Source organism: Ischnura elegans, chromosome X (assembly GCF_921293095.1).
Source record: "Ischnura elegans chromosome X, ioIscEleg1.1, whole genome shotgun sequence".
Taxonomy (NCBI): domain Eukaryota; kingdom Metazoa; phylum Arthropoda; class Insecta; order Odonata; family Coenagrionidae; genus Ischnura; species Ischnura elegans.
In genome coordinates, this window is record NC_060259.1 from 24,312,922 (window position 1) to 24,327,460 (window position 14,539).

Genomic DNA, 14,539 nt, shown 5'->3' on the forward strand with positions numbered 1-14,539 from the left:
TATCATAGAATTAAACAAAATAAACAAATTCTACTCACCTGAGGAAGCATTTGGAGGATAAGATTGCATATCCTCTTTTCATTTTGAGCACCTGATATATTGCAAAACCCCGTGAATCCTTAGGAGATAGAACATTATAAACAGGTGTTTGAAGAAAGTGATAAACATAGGATGGCACACTGGGCTCCGATCATCCCTTCGTACTGACTGCACAGAATGCTCATAAGTCATTACAGATGAGCATATATGATTTACAGCTTTGTTGAGCAGACCTTTCTTCTACTTCCCATAGATTCACCTAGAGCAGGTCTCATGGCATCATTTTAACAGACATCTGCCCTAAAAAGGAGATAAACTTATATTGAACACAAATTTTGGTTGGAATTACTCGAGATGAAAAATACAAATGTGCTAACTAAAGAGGGACACACAAGCCATAACTGGAAGAGCAATAATTAGGAGTAATAACAAACACAGCTAACAAAAAATATCTTCAAATCCGTTTAAAGGCATTGGATAGTGCGGAACTCTATAATAAATTACCAGAAAGTAAATTCGACCACGTATATCCTGATAACAACGATACAAATTTTCTATAAATCTACTCTCCTCTCTCTCGCACTGGAGTCCTTATTCTTTGTCATTTTGTCAGTGCCTCTTCGCGGCACCTCCCTGGGGCTAGGCTCTGCGTACGATGTTGATATCGTAAGGACCTCAGGGCATCAGGGCAATGGCCACAGGAAGGTAGCACTCCTATGTGCTACCTCTCATTAATAAGAGGTAAACAAAACCACTTTCTCTTTCAATTCGTAATCAACCATGAGCAAATCTTGCTCATCGTTCTTGGAAAAGTAAACCTTCTCCTCAAAACCTATAATCCCTTCATGGCAAAATTCATGAAAATGATAGACCACTCTACAAATGTTACTCACCTGAGGAAGCATTTGAAGGATAAGATTGCATATCCTCTTTTCATATTCAGCACCTTATATATAGCACAACCCCGAGAATCCTTAAGAGATGGAAGATTATAATCAGGTCTTTGAAGAAAGTAATACACATACGTTGGCACACTGGGCTCTAATCGTCCCTGCATGATGACCTGCATAGCATGTTTTTAAGTCATCATCGATGTGAATATATGATTTTCAGATTTGTTGAGCAAACCTTTCTTTTACTACTCTTAGATTCACCTAGAGCAGGTAACATGGACCTATTTCAACAGATATATGCCCTGAAAAGGAGTAAAACTTATGTTGAATACAATTTGTGAATGCAATTACTCGAGATTAAAAAACAAAAATGTGCTAACTACAGACGATCACATAAACCACAACTAGAAGAGAAATAACCAGGAGTGATTACAAACACAGCCTACCAAGAATATCTTCTAATCCAATGAGGGGAATTGGATAGTTCAAGACATAACAACTCTTCAATAAATTACCAGAAAGTAAATTCGACCGCATATATTCTGATGAAAAACGATACATATGTGCTCTTAATCTAATCTCCTTTCTCTCGCGCTGGAGTCCTTGTTCTTTGTCAATTTGTCAGCGTCCCTCCGCAGCACCTCCCTGACGCTAGGTTTTGCGTACGCCGATGGTATCTTTATGGACCTCAGGGCCACAAGCAAACGGCAATGTTGCTCCTCTTCGTGGTAAATCTCGAGACTAAGAGGTAAATAAAATCACTTTTTCTTTAAATTCGGGGTCAGAGTATTCAGCACCTGATACATTGCACGACCCCGATAATCGTTAGGACATGGAACATTAGAACACATTATCGAAGAGCATATATAAATTAGCTTAGTTTAGCAGAACTTTCTTTTACTTCTCTTAGATTCCCCTAGAGTAGGTAACATCGACCTATTTTAACAGGTAAAGGCCCTAAAAAGGAGATAAACTTATATAGAATACAATTTGTGAATTCGATTAGGCGACATCAAAAACACAATTGTGCTAACAACAGACGATCACATAAACCACAACTACAAGAGCAATAATCAGGAGTTATTAGAATCACAGCCTACCATGAATATCTTCTAATCCATTGAGGGGAATTGGATAGTTCGGAACAGAACCTCGCTTAAATGAATTACCAGAATGTAAATTCGACCTCGTATATTCTGGTGAAAAACGGAACTATTATAATAATTATAGTGAAAAAATAACAATTAAACTAAAAACAATAAAAACAATAATGACAGTACAAAAAAGAGGAAACCAATCTCATCAAAAAAAACTACGCACACTCATTTGCTTTTTAGTCCTTTACACAATCGTAACAGTCAGCGTCTCTTCGCGGCACCTCTCTGGCGCTAGATTCTGCGCACGATGATGGAATATTTATGGACCTCAGGGCCCAAGGGCAACGACCACAGCAAAGTAGCTCTCCTAAGTGTTAGCTCTTGAGACATAGAGATAAATAAACCATTTTCTCTTTCAATTCGTTATCAACCATGAGCAAATCTCATCGTTCTTGGAAAAGTTACACTTCTCCGCAAAACCCATAATACCTTCATGGCCTAAGTTAGGGGAAGCGTAGTCCACTCTACAAATGCTACTCACCTGAGGAAGAATTTTGGAGGATAAGATTGCATTTCTTCTTTTCATTTTCAGCACCTGATATATTACACACCCCCGTGAATGCTTAGGAGATAGAACATTATAAACAGGAGTTTGAAGAAAGTGATACACATAGGTTGGCACCCTGAGCTCCATTCGTCCCTACGTGCTGAACTGCACAGCATGTTTTTAAGACATTATCGATGAGCATATATGATTCACAGCTTTATTGAGCACACCTTCCTTCTACTTCACTTATTACTTCCTACTACTTCACCTACAGCAGGTTATATGGACCTATTTCAACAGATATATGCTCTTAAATGAATACAAACTTATATTGAATACAAATTGTGATTGCAATTACTCGGGATTAAAAACGAAAAAGTGCTAACTAATGACAATCACATAACCATAACTAGAAGAGCAATAATCAGGAATTACAAACAAAGCCTACCAAGTATATCTTACAATCCATTGAATGGAATTGGATAGTTCGGAACATTACCTCTCTTCAATAAATTACCAGAAAGTAAATTCGACCACGTATATTCTGATGAAAAACGATACAAAATATGCAATAAATCTATTTTCCTCTCTCTCTCTTTTTCTCGAGTCCTTATTCTTGGCATTTTGCCAGCGTGTCTTCACGGCATCTCCCTAGCGCAACCTCATGCGTTTGCTGATGGTATCGTTATGGACCTCAGGGCCCCAGGGCGTTGTCCACATCAAGGTAGCTCCTCTGTGTGGTAGCTCTCGAGACTAAGAGGTAAACAAAACCACTTTCTCTTTCAATTCTGTCTCATCCATGAGCAAATCTTGCTCAACGTAAATGGAAAAGTTACGCATCCCCTTAGCACCCATAATCTCTTCAGGGCAAATTCAGCGGAAGCATAAACCACTCTACAAATGCTACTCACCTGAGGAAGCATTTGGAGGATAAGATTGCATATCCTCTTTTTATTTTCAGCACACGATATATTGCACAACCCCGTGAATCCTTAGGATATAGAACACTATAAACAGGTGTTTGAAGAAAGTGATAAACAAAAGTTGGCACACTGTGCTACGATCGTCCCTTCGTTCTGAACTGCACAGCATGTTCATAAGTCATTCTCGATTAGCCTATATGAATTACAGCTGTGTTGAGAAGACCTTCCTTCTGCCTCTCTTACATTCACCTAGAGCAGGAGACATGGAATAATTTTAGCAGAGATTTTAGCCTACCATGAATATCATCTAATCTATTGAGGGGAATTGGATAGTTCGGAACAGAACCTCTCTTAAATAAATTACCAGAAAGTAAATTCGACCACGTATTTTCTGACAAAAAACGAAACTTTTATAATAACTATAATAATAACAGTGAAAAAGTAACAATTATATTAAAAACAATAAAAATAATAATGCAAGTACAATAAAAAGGAAACCAATCACATCAAAAATAACTACGCACACTTATTTGTTTTTTAGTCCTTTACACACTCGTAACTGCAATAAACTACCATCGCTCACACAATGACCATCTTTTTTCCATTTTTTCCACTGATGGTATAACATCAGACATAAAAAGATAAACCAGAAAATTTTCTTATATTTAAACGACAATAAATTATTTTTTATGTTACACATAATATGTGCGCTACCTTCACCAAAGCATCCATAGCATCCAAAAATTTGCAGGAACATTCATTGATCGGTTCACTGGTACTTCAACAACACATTCCACCGGAAGTCTTTTCCACGTTCCTTCAAAATGGCTGAAAGAGGACTGAGTGGTAGATAAATGCAATTTTATTTTATTGGCGTCTGGAGAAATTCAAAGAATATTTATTATTGCGACAGCGGACGAAATCATAAGAAAATATTCTTGCGAAAATACGTTAAGGTACTCGCGTTCACCTTCCATCACTCGCATGGCCCCTTATAAAAAGAGGGTTTCACCAGCAGGGCTTTACTCTCAACTGCACTGACAAGCCAGTGACTCGGAGTTCTGTAAGAGGATATCTGCCTTTAAGGCCCATATTAAGATGGTGGGCATAGTGCCATTCTTGGTGCTCAGGTGTTTCATTCCGGACACCTTTTGCTGCGTTTTGGAAGCATGAGAACTACCGCCTCGAAGTGAAAGTGGAGGCCACTTGTATTCAGATATCCGTTGACTTCATTCCGGAGATGTTCCTCCATCACAGTGGGAACCATTTTTCAATGGTTTATCACTGGACCGGAGGACGGACATTCTTATACACCAAACGCAATTTCTGCGGGAACCTGAGTCAGTTCTGACGGCTACGTTAAATTCATAAGGCAATGTCTTCATACACTCTTTTGGTCACACACTTCCAACAGCTATAGTAGCCTCTGTGGTATGTGGTTCCATGTTGCAAATAATAAACACGGGTGTCGAGGAAGAATTCTGGAAATTGACGAAATAAGACTTAGAGCACATTGCACTCATTGTAGCATAGAGAAATTTTAACATCAAATAGAAACAGGACAGTTCTTTGCGTAACGCGCACCTAGTATAAAACCACCATAAATGTAGTGAGGAAAAGTTAAGTAGTGTTATTTGCCTTTAGGGTGCGTCGACGTCTAGGTCATTCTGCACTACTACTCGGTCATTAGATTCAAGGGGTAAATTAGGATCGTCACTTCACAATTTATTTTTATAGGTTAGAAACAATCAGACATTATTTATTAAAAAAAAAGTTAAATTTGATTAATTAGACCTGTTTCTCTGAGAAATAAAATTGTACCATTTAGATTAGTCGGGTTGTCTCCGAGGAGGGATTCAAGGTCCCCCCCCTATATTGTGCTGAATTCTCGCGTCACGGTATTTGTCGCACTCTGTCAGGATATGACGGTTGCTTATAAGACATCCGCACTCATCACGCTTAGGCGCTTCCTTCTCTTCCGTGAAGAGAAAGGAATGAGTCAATCGACAGTGCTCAATCCTCAGCCGAGTAATTACCACTTCCTCCCTTCGATTGTTCCTGGCCGAGGAGGGCCAAGCTAAAGTTATCGCCTTGATGCTTCACAATTTATTATCCTTCAGAGTCTTCCACGATTCCATCCACTGTTCAAGCACAGCTTTTCTAAGGGACGCTCTCAAGTCTTCATATGGAACTAGCATTGATGTGTGCCCGTCGTCGCTTAAAGCTTCCTTGGCCAAGGCGTCTGCTTTTTCATTCCCCGCTAATGGATGCCTCTGACACGGCGGAAGTGTACGCACTTGGTTTTCTCAATAGAAAACCGAAAGCCGCTCTTATGGGTCCATTTTTCTAGTTTGCTCAACGTGAGCTGGACCAATATTGATGCACTAGCCACCCTGGATGGCCTGCAGAAAATCGTCAGGTCATCTACAAACAGCGTGGCCATTATCGGCGTCTGGATGCAATTGGCTACGTCATTGATCGCAATAGCGAACAGCGTCATGCTCAAGACGGAGCCCTGAGGAACTCCGTTGTCAATAGGGTAGGAATGCGTCAAATACTGCCCCGTCCTCATTTTGAAACTACTACGCGATAAAAAATGTTGAATAAAAATTGGTAGGTTGCCCCTAAAACCCCAGTCATGCATAGTGCGCAAGATTTTTCTACGCCACACCCGATCGTAGGCTTTCTCTAGATCGAAGAACACCCCAACTACGTGTTGGCGGATGAGGAAGGCTTGTTGGATGTAGTTTTCGATCCTCACCAAATGGTCCAAGGTGGAGCGGCCTCTTCGAAATCCACATTGAATGTTGCTGAGAAGTGTTCGGCTTTCCAACCACCAAATAAGCCGCCGATCGACCATTCTCTCCATTAATTTGCATATGCAGCTGGTGAGAGAAATTGGACGGTAGGACTTTGGGTCAAACTTATCTTTCCCATGCTTAGGTATGGGGATTATGACACTCTCCCGCCAGGACGAAGGAAAGGTTCCTTCAGCCCATAGCTGATTATAGGTTCGCAGGACTTCCAGCAGGGCGGATTCCGGGAGGTTGCGAAGAAAGGCATTGTGGATATCGTCTGGTCCTGGAGATGCATCGTGGGAGTCGTGGATGGCTGGCCGTAGCTCCCACATAGAAAACGGGAGGTTGTCGTCTGCCATCGTCCGATTCTCCTTAAAACAGATAGGGATGATTTCTAATCGCCGTTTGAAAGAGCGGAAAGATGGGTCGTAACTTTCGTCGCTGCTCGTCTTGGCGAGTAGCTGGCCGAAGGCGTCGTGAATAGCAGGATGTGATGGTGGTTCCATTTACTTTCAAGTAGGAGACGCCGAATTGCTGACGATACAATATCTTCTTCAATTTACGCCATACCTGTGCTAGTAGTGTCCTGATATTGATACTAGAGACATAGTTCATCCAGGAATTCTTCTTTGCCTCTTTCACAACTTGGCGGGCTTTCGCTCTCAGGCGTCGGAATGCAACAGATTAATTGCCGTGGGATATTTGTTTAAAATTTGCAGCGCTTTCTTACGTTGACGGATAGCCTTTGCGCATTCATCGTTCCACCATGGAACAGCAGGTCTCGAAATTACGCGCCGAGAACGTGGCACGCTTATATCCGCGGCGTTCATGATAGATCTCGTTAAACATTTAGTATTAGAAACGCTATCGCGATTTTCATCGCATGTATATTTAAAGTTTTCTTTAAAACTATGCCAGTCGGCTTTCTGGATAATCCAGTTTCCCGGTCTGATAAAATCAGGGTTAAACTTTCGGTCCTTAGAGATTAAAATGGGAAAATGGTCGCTTTCGCATAGATCGTCGTGAACACGTGATGACATTTTGTTGGCTAGGCTGCTCGATAAAATGGTTAAGTCAATGGCGGAGGAATCGCCATTAAAGGAGTTGAAGCGGGTTTTCTCCCCGTTGTTCAATAAAACCAAGTTAAAATCAGCAATAAAGCTAGATAAAATACGTCCACGGCGGTTGCATTGATCCGCTGTGCTACCCCACGAGATATCAGGAGCGTTAAAATCACCTAATATAATGAAAGGCCGAGGCAGTTGCCGGACAAGGGATTCTAATTTCAAACGTGTGACCGGTGCTGCCTCCGGCAGATAAACGTTGCACAACGTAATTGCTTCGGGGGCGTGTACCGTCACTGCTGCCGCTTGAAATGGAGTAGTTAAATGTACACGGTGTGAGTAAAGAGACTCCCGAGTAAAAATTGCCACTACACCCTTGGCTTGTTGACCATAGGTATCGTCTAACCTGAAAGCGTTAAAAATTTTAAGAGAGGCTTTGTGGAAATGTTTAAAATGTGTTTCCTGAAGGCAAATGCAGAACAGTCTAAAATCATGTAGTAAAATAGCCATCTCCTCCTCATGCCTGTAAAAACCATTGCAGTTCCACTGCAAAATAAAAGCCATAAATAAGTTTTTTTTAATATCAAATAAAAATGTAAACCTATAAGAAATAAATTATCGCCGCAGGCGATTGTTTTTCCCCTTCTTTATGGCCAGTAAAACTTCAGCCTCAGTGGGACAGCCGTCATACTTCATCTCCTCCAACTGAAACTGGGCGTTACTGTTGACCTGAGGCCCGGGGAAAGTAGAATTGTCGCCTCTTTTGGGCGAGACACTCTTTCATTTCTTTTGTCCTCTCTTCGGAGGATATTCAGTTACTTTGGTCTTTGCGAGGGTAGGATTTTCTTTCGGGTCGCTCTAAGAATGTTTCGATTCAATATCAATTTGTTTCTTAGTGGTCGTTGTAATCTTCTTGCCAGTGGTGTGTTGGTCGTGTTTCACAGCAGGAATATCTTGAACCTTTTGAAAATCGGTTTGCGTTGAGACGCAGCGGACGGAAACTGAAGCCACCGAAGCAAAAGAACGAGAGAAAATCGGAGCCTTTTGGGCGTTGAATTTCTTTCTAGCCTTGAAGTAGGAGACCTTTTCTAGAGTTTTAATTTCCACGATTTTCTTTTCATCCTTCAGCTTCGGACAGTCGCGGGAGTAAACTGGATGATCGCCGTCGCAGTTCACACAATGTGCTTTGGAGGAGCAGTTTTCATGGTCATGCTTTCCCTCACCGCAGCGTGCGCAGATGGCAGTACCACGGCATCTACTAGAGGCCGAAGTACTGACAATGACAACATTGCATCGGGTTTGGAATAAAGGGACGCACAGGGTAGGAAGTGTAGCCTACAAATACCTTATCAGGTAGGGAATCATTGGCAAGTGTGAGTATTACTGATGTAGTATTTGTTACTTGGCCGTTTTGTTTTCTGGTAAGTCGGCGACATTCAATAACACCTTGGGAGGCCATTTCTGTTTTTATTTATTCTACATCAATATATAAGAGATCGTAGCAGGTGACTACGCCACGGCAAGTATTAAGGGTCTTGTGTGCTTCCACTTTCACCGGGATGTCGTGTAATTTTTCTAATTGCAACAGTTTGCGGCTCTGTATTTCATTTCCTGTTTCAATTAACAGGGTTCTTTCGCGTAGCTTCTTCACGGATACTAAATCTCCAAGCATGGCGGCCGAAAGAACTCTACGAATCAGAAACGGAGATACTTTGGATAGAGTTTCACCTTCTGTTGTACATTTCATGACCAAAAATTTGTTTCCTTTTCTATACTCGATTTCTCCACCGTCCACATCTGGGCGGGATCTATTGGGTGGAGGAAGAGCTGTAGACTACATACAAACAAATACTTCATCCCCTGGGCTCCCCACCCACCACGGAGCCACACATTCGGGACGCCACGCTGAGAACCGGTGTGGTCACCAGGGCTACCCAAGGGACATAGGAACCTTCGAAAGGGGGCATCTTTCGGGTTAGAACCTCCAGCGCGGGGGCCCTCCGAACCCACACGCCTTCGGCCGCCCTACGGAGACCCCCATATCTCCAGCTCTAACCTGTCCTGGCGTACGCTCGGAAGGAGCCGCCAAGCTCCCCAGCCGCCAGGAGCCGATTGACCAAGCTGGGCTCTTCTCGGCCGCCCGTTTTTCGGGGAATCCAGGGCCGAAGTGGGGTATTGAACTCCGGACCATTCCGGGTTTCCGACGCCCAGCTGGGGGCCGAAAGACTAACCCACCAGGATCCCTTTCTCCTTCATGTACGTGTCTCCACGCACGGCAAACACGTGGGTGATTCAGGACGCCAGATGTCACGGATACTCAGAACAGCATAGTCACCTGCTGTCTGGACACTATCCGAGCGAGCGATGGGGTTTTTTTGACGAGGTTGTCTCCTCGGTGGACTCGGGTCCGTGGGGGCGCGGCTCCCCAAAGGAAGAGAACACCCTCTTCCCCCCGTGCGGGGAGGAAAAGTAAAATGCTAACAAAATTAATAAGTACACCTATACATACCATTATTAACAATAATAAATATAATAATAACAGTAAAAAAATAACACTTATACTAAAAACACCAAAAATAATAATAACAATACAATAAAAAGGAAATCAATCTCATCAAAAAAAACTACGCACAATTAATTGCTTTTTAGTTGTTTGCACATTCTTTACTGTATTAAACTACCATCACTCACACACTGACCATCCTTTTTCCATTTTTTCCACTGACGGTATAACATCAGATATAAAAAGATAAACCAGAAAATTTTCTTCTACATAAACGGCTACAAAATATTTTTTGTTACACATAATTTGTGGGCTACCTTCACCATACCATGTTTGAAAAAATTTGCAGGAACATTCAATGATCGGTACTCTGGTACTCCAGCAGCACATTCCACCGGTAGTCGTTTCCACTTTCCTTCAAAATGGCTGAAGGAGGACTGAGTGGTAGATAAAGGTATTTATATTTCACTGACGTCTGGTGATATTCATAGAATACTTGTTATTATGACAAATGACGAATTCTTAGGAAAATATTCTTGCGAAATACGTTAAGGTGCTCGCGTTCACCTTCCATCACTCGCATGGTCCCTTATAAAATGAGGGTTTCACGTGCACGGCTTTACTCTCAACTGCACTGCCAAGCCAGTGACATGGAGTTCTGTAAGAGCATATCTGCCTTTAAGGCCCATATTAAGATGGTGGGCATAGTGCCATTCTTGGTGCTCAGGTGCTTCATTCCGGACACAGTTAGCTGCGTTTTGGGAGCATGAGAACTACCGCCTCGTAGGGGAAGGGAAGGCTGCCTTTATTCATGTGCCCGTTGACTACATGCCGGAGATGTTCCTCCATCACAGTGGGAACCATTTTTCAATGGCTAACCACTTGACCGGAGTACGGACATTCTCACACACCATACGCAATTTCTAGCGAAAACTTGAGTTAGTTTTGACGGCTTTGTTGAATTCATAAGGCAATGTCTTCATACACTCTTTTGGTCACACACTTCCTGCAGCTCTAGTAGCCTCTGTGGTTCTCCGTACTAAGTTACAAATAATAAACACGGGCGTCAAGGTGGAAATCTGGATATTAAGGAAATAAGAATGAGAGCACATTGTACACATTGTAACGCAGAGAAAATTTTAATATCAAATAAAAAAAGGACAGTTCTTTGTGTAACGAGCACCAACTAATTAACCACCATGATTGTAGCGAAGGGAAATAAAACGCTAACAAAAATAATAAGTATACTTTTCCACGCCATTATTAATTATAATAACTATAATAATGACGGTGAAATATAACAATTATACTAAAATCAACAAAAATAATAAAACAAAACAATAAAAACACAATCTCATAAAAAAACTACGAACACTTAATTGCTTGTCAGGGTTGTAAACACTCTTAACTGCAATAAACTACCATCACACACTAATCATCTTTTTCCAATATTTCCACTTATGTTATAACTTAAGTCATAAAAAAATGAACCAGAAAATTTTCTTCTGCTTAAACGAATAAAAAATATATTTTTTATCTTACACATAATTTTTGCACTACCTTCAACATAGTATCACTGAAGACATTTGAAGGAATGTTCAGTAACCGGTTCTCTGGTACTTCAACAGCACATGCCACCGGAAGTCGTTTCCACTTTCCTTCAAAATGGTTGAAAGAGGACTGAGTGGTAGGTAAATGCATTCATATGTCACTGACGTCTAGTGAAATTCAAAGAAAACTTGTTATTTTGACAATTGTCGAATTTATAAGAAAATATTATTACGAAAATACGTTAAGGTGTTTACGTTCACCTTCCAACACTCGCATGGCCCCTTATAAAAAGGCGATTCACGAGCCAGATTTTAATCGCAACTGAACTTTCAAACCAGTGCCATGGAGTTCTGTAAGAGCATATCAGCCTTTAAGGCCCATATTAAGATGGTGGGCATAGTGCCATTCTAGGTGCTCTGTGGCTTCATTCCGGACACCATTATGTGCGTTTGTGGGAGCTTGAGAACTACCGCCTTGTAGGGGAAGTGGAGGCTGCCTGTATTCAGATGCCCGTTGACTTCATGCCGGAGATGTTCCTCCATCACGATGGGAACCATTTTTTAATTTACCACTGGACCGGAGGACGGACATTCTTATATACTATACCCAAATTCAGCGGAAACTTGAGTCAGTTTTGACGTCTACGTTAAATTCATAAGGCAATGTCTTCCTGCAATGTTTTGATCACACACTTCAAGCAGCTACACTACCTTCCGTTGTTCTCCGTACTAAGTTACAAATAATAAACACGGGTGTCAAGGAGGAAATCAGGATATTGAGGAAATAACATGGAGGGCACATTGCACTCATTGAAGCATAGAAATTTTTTTACAATAAATTAAAACACGATAGTTCTTTGTGTAACGCGCACTTAGTATGGAACCACCATAAATGTAGTGAGGAAAAGTAAAATGCTATAAAAATCAATTAGTGCACTTATACATGCCATTATTAATAATAATAAATATAACAATTACAGTGAAAAAATAACAATTATACTAAAAACAAAAAAATTATAATAACGACAATACAACAGAAAGGAAATCAATCCCATCAAAAAACTACACACGCTTAATTGCTTTTTAGTTCATTACACACTCTTAACTGCAATTAACTACCATTACTCACACACTCACAATCCTTTTTCATTTTTTCCTCTGTGGTTTGGCGTGCCAGGTTACAAATAATAAACACGGGTGTCTAGGAGGAAATCTGGATATTGAGAAAATAAGACTGAGAGCACATTGAACTCATTGTAATAGAAAAATTTTAATATCAAATAAAAACACGACAGTTCTTTGTATTACGCGCACCTAGTACAAAACCACCATGAATGTAGTGAGGAAAAATAAAATGATAACAAAAATTATAAGTACCCTTAAACATGCCATTATTAAGCATAATAACTTTAATAATAGCAATGAAAAAATAACAATTATGCTTAAAGCAATAAATGTAATAAAAACAATACAATAGAAAGGAAACCAATCTAATCACAAATACTACACATACGTAATTTTGTGTCCGTTTTTTAAAACACTCATAACTGCAAAACACTACCATCACTAACACAATAACCATCTTATTCCCTTTTTTACACTGATGACATAACTTCAAACATAAAAAGATAAACCAGAAATTTTTCTTCTACTTAAACGACTGCAAAATATTTTTTATGTTACACATAATAATTGCACTACACTTACCATAGCATCACTAAAGACATTTGTAGGAACATTAAATGACCGGTTCTCTGGTACTTCAACAGCACATTCCACCGGTAGTCGTTTCCACAGTCCTTCAAAATGGCTGAAAGAGAACTCAGGGGTAGATAAATGCATTTATATGTCACTGACATCCGGCGAAATTCAAAGAATACTTGTTATTACGACAGTCGACGAATTCGTGGAGTTAGTTGTGGAAGACTTCGGTCGAGATCGTAAAAGAATATTCACCCCCGGAGTGGGAGTGATCCAAGGGGGGTGTTCCGAGAATGAAACAGGATACACTTTGGGCGGCGTGAAATCGCACCCGCATAAAATTTGCACCCGTACAGGGTGCGTCCCTGGCGGTTGAGGGCGTACACGACGTCCATGGCGTCCATGGAGCATCCTCTTGGCGTGTTCGGTGTAGGTGACGGCGTCACGGATCACCTTCTCCAGGAACACCTTGAGGACACCGCGGGTCTCCTCGTAGATGAGTCCGGAGATACGCTTGACACCTCCACGGCGCGCCTGACGGCGAATGGCCGGCTGAGTGATGCCCTGGATGTTCTCGCGAAGAACCTTGCGGTGACGCTTGGCGCCTCCTTTATCCAAGCCTTTTCCTCCCTTGCCTCGTCCGGTCATGTTGCTGCTGTATCGGTGAGAGAATCGTGCTTGCGATACATTCGGCTATCCATTTTATAACGTCTTTCGACAGTCTCGCACTCTCAGCCAATCAGATTTCGGCTCAAGTAAGAGTCTACACACTCATGCCAATATATTGGGTCGAGAAATCGGCCGTTGTAGTTACATTCCCGACAGGAAAACGGCACGTACTAAGCTGACAGCCCGCAAGTCGACCGGAGGCAAAGCCCCCAGGAAGTAGCTGGCCACCAAGGCCGCTCGCAAGAGCGCGCCGGCGAACGGTGGAGTGAAGAAGCCCCACAGGTATCGCCCAGGTACCGTGGCCCTCCGAGAGAGCAGGATATATCAGAAGAGCATCGGCTTCTGATCCGCAAGCTGCCCTTCCAGCGCCTGGTCTGTGAGATTGCCCAGGACTTCAAGACCGACCTCCATAACGGCCTCCTTTAGAGTATTTGCGAGAGTACACGGGGTGAGCACCCTCGCAGTTGACGCAGCGCTGGTCACCATTGCACTCACCCTCATGCTTGTCCAGGCCGCAGCGTGGGCACTGCCGCGCCACTGCTGCATTTATCGCGGCAACATCAAACAACCGATCCAATTTTTCATTCAATTCCATGCCATTCTTTAGCTGTAGCATAGGTCGCCGTCAAAAATAAATCTTGAATTATCACAGCTCACTGCACAGTGTCTCCATTTTATATATTCCAAGTATTTCTTGAATAATTTGAATTCTCGACAGAATGGTCCGGTATGGAACCACGAACCACATCGTTAGT

The 14,539-nt window shown here is 41.8% G+C and overlaps 1 pseudogene; it reads right to left on the minus strand.

The window, feature by feature from the left end:
- Positions 1-1,501: 1,501 nt before the first annotated feature.
- Positions 1,502-13,763, minus strand: LOC124171111 (annotated as a pseudogene).
- Between the last annotated feature and the right edge of the window lie 776 nt (positions 13,764-14,539).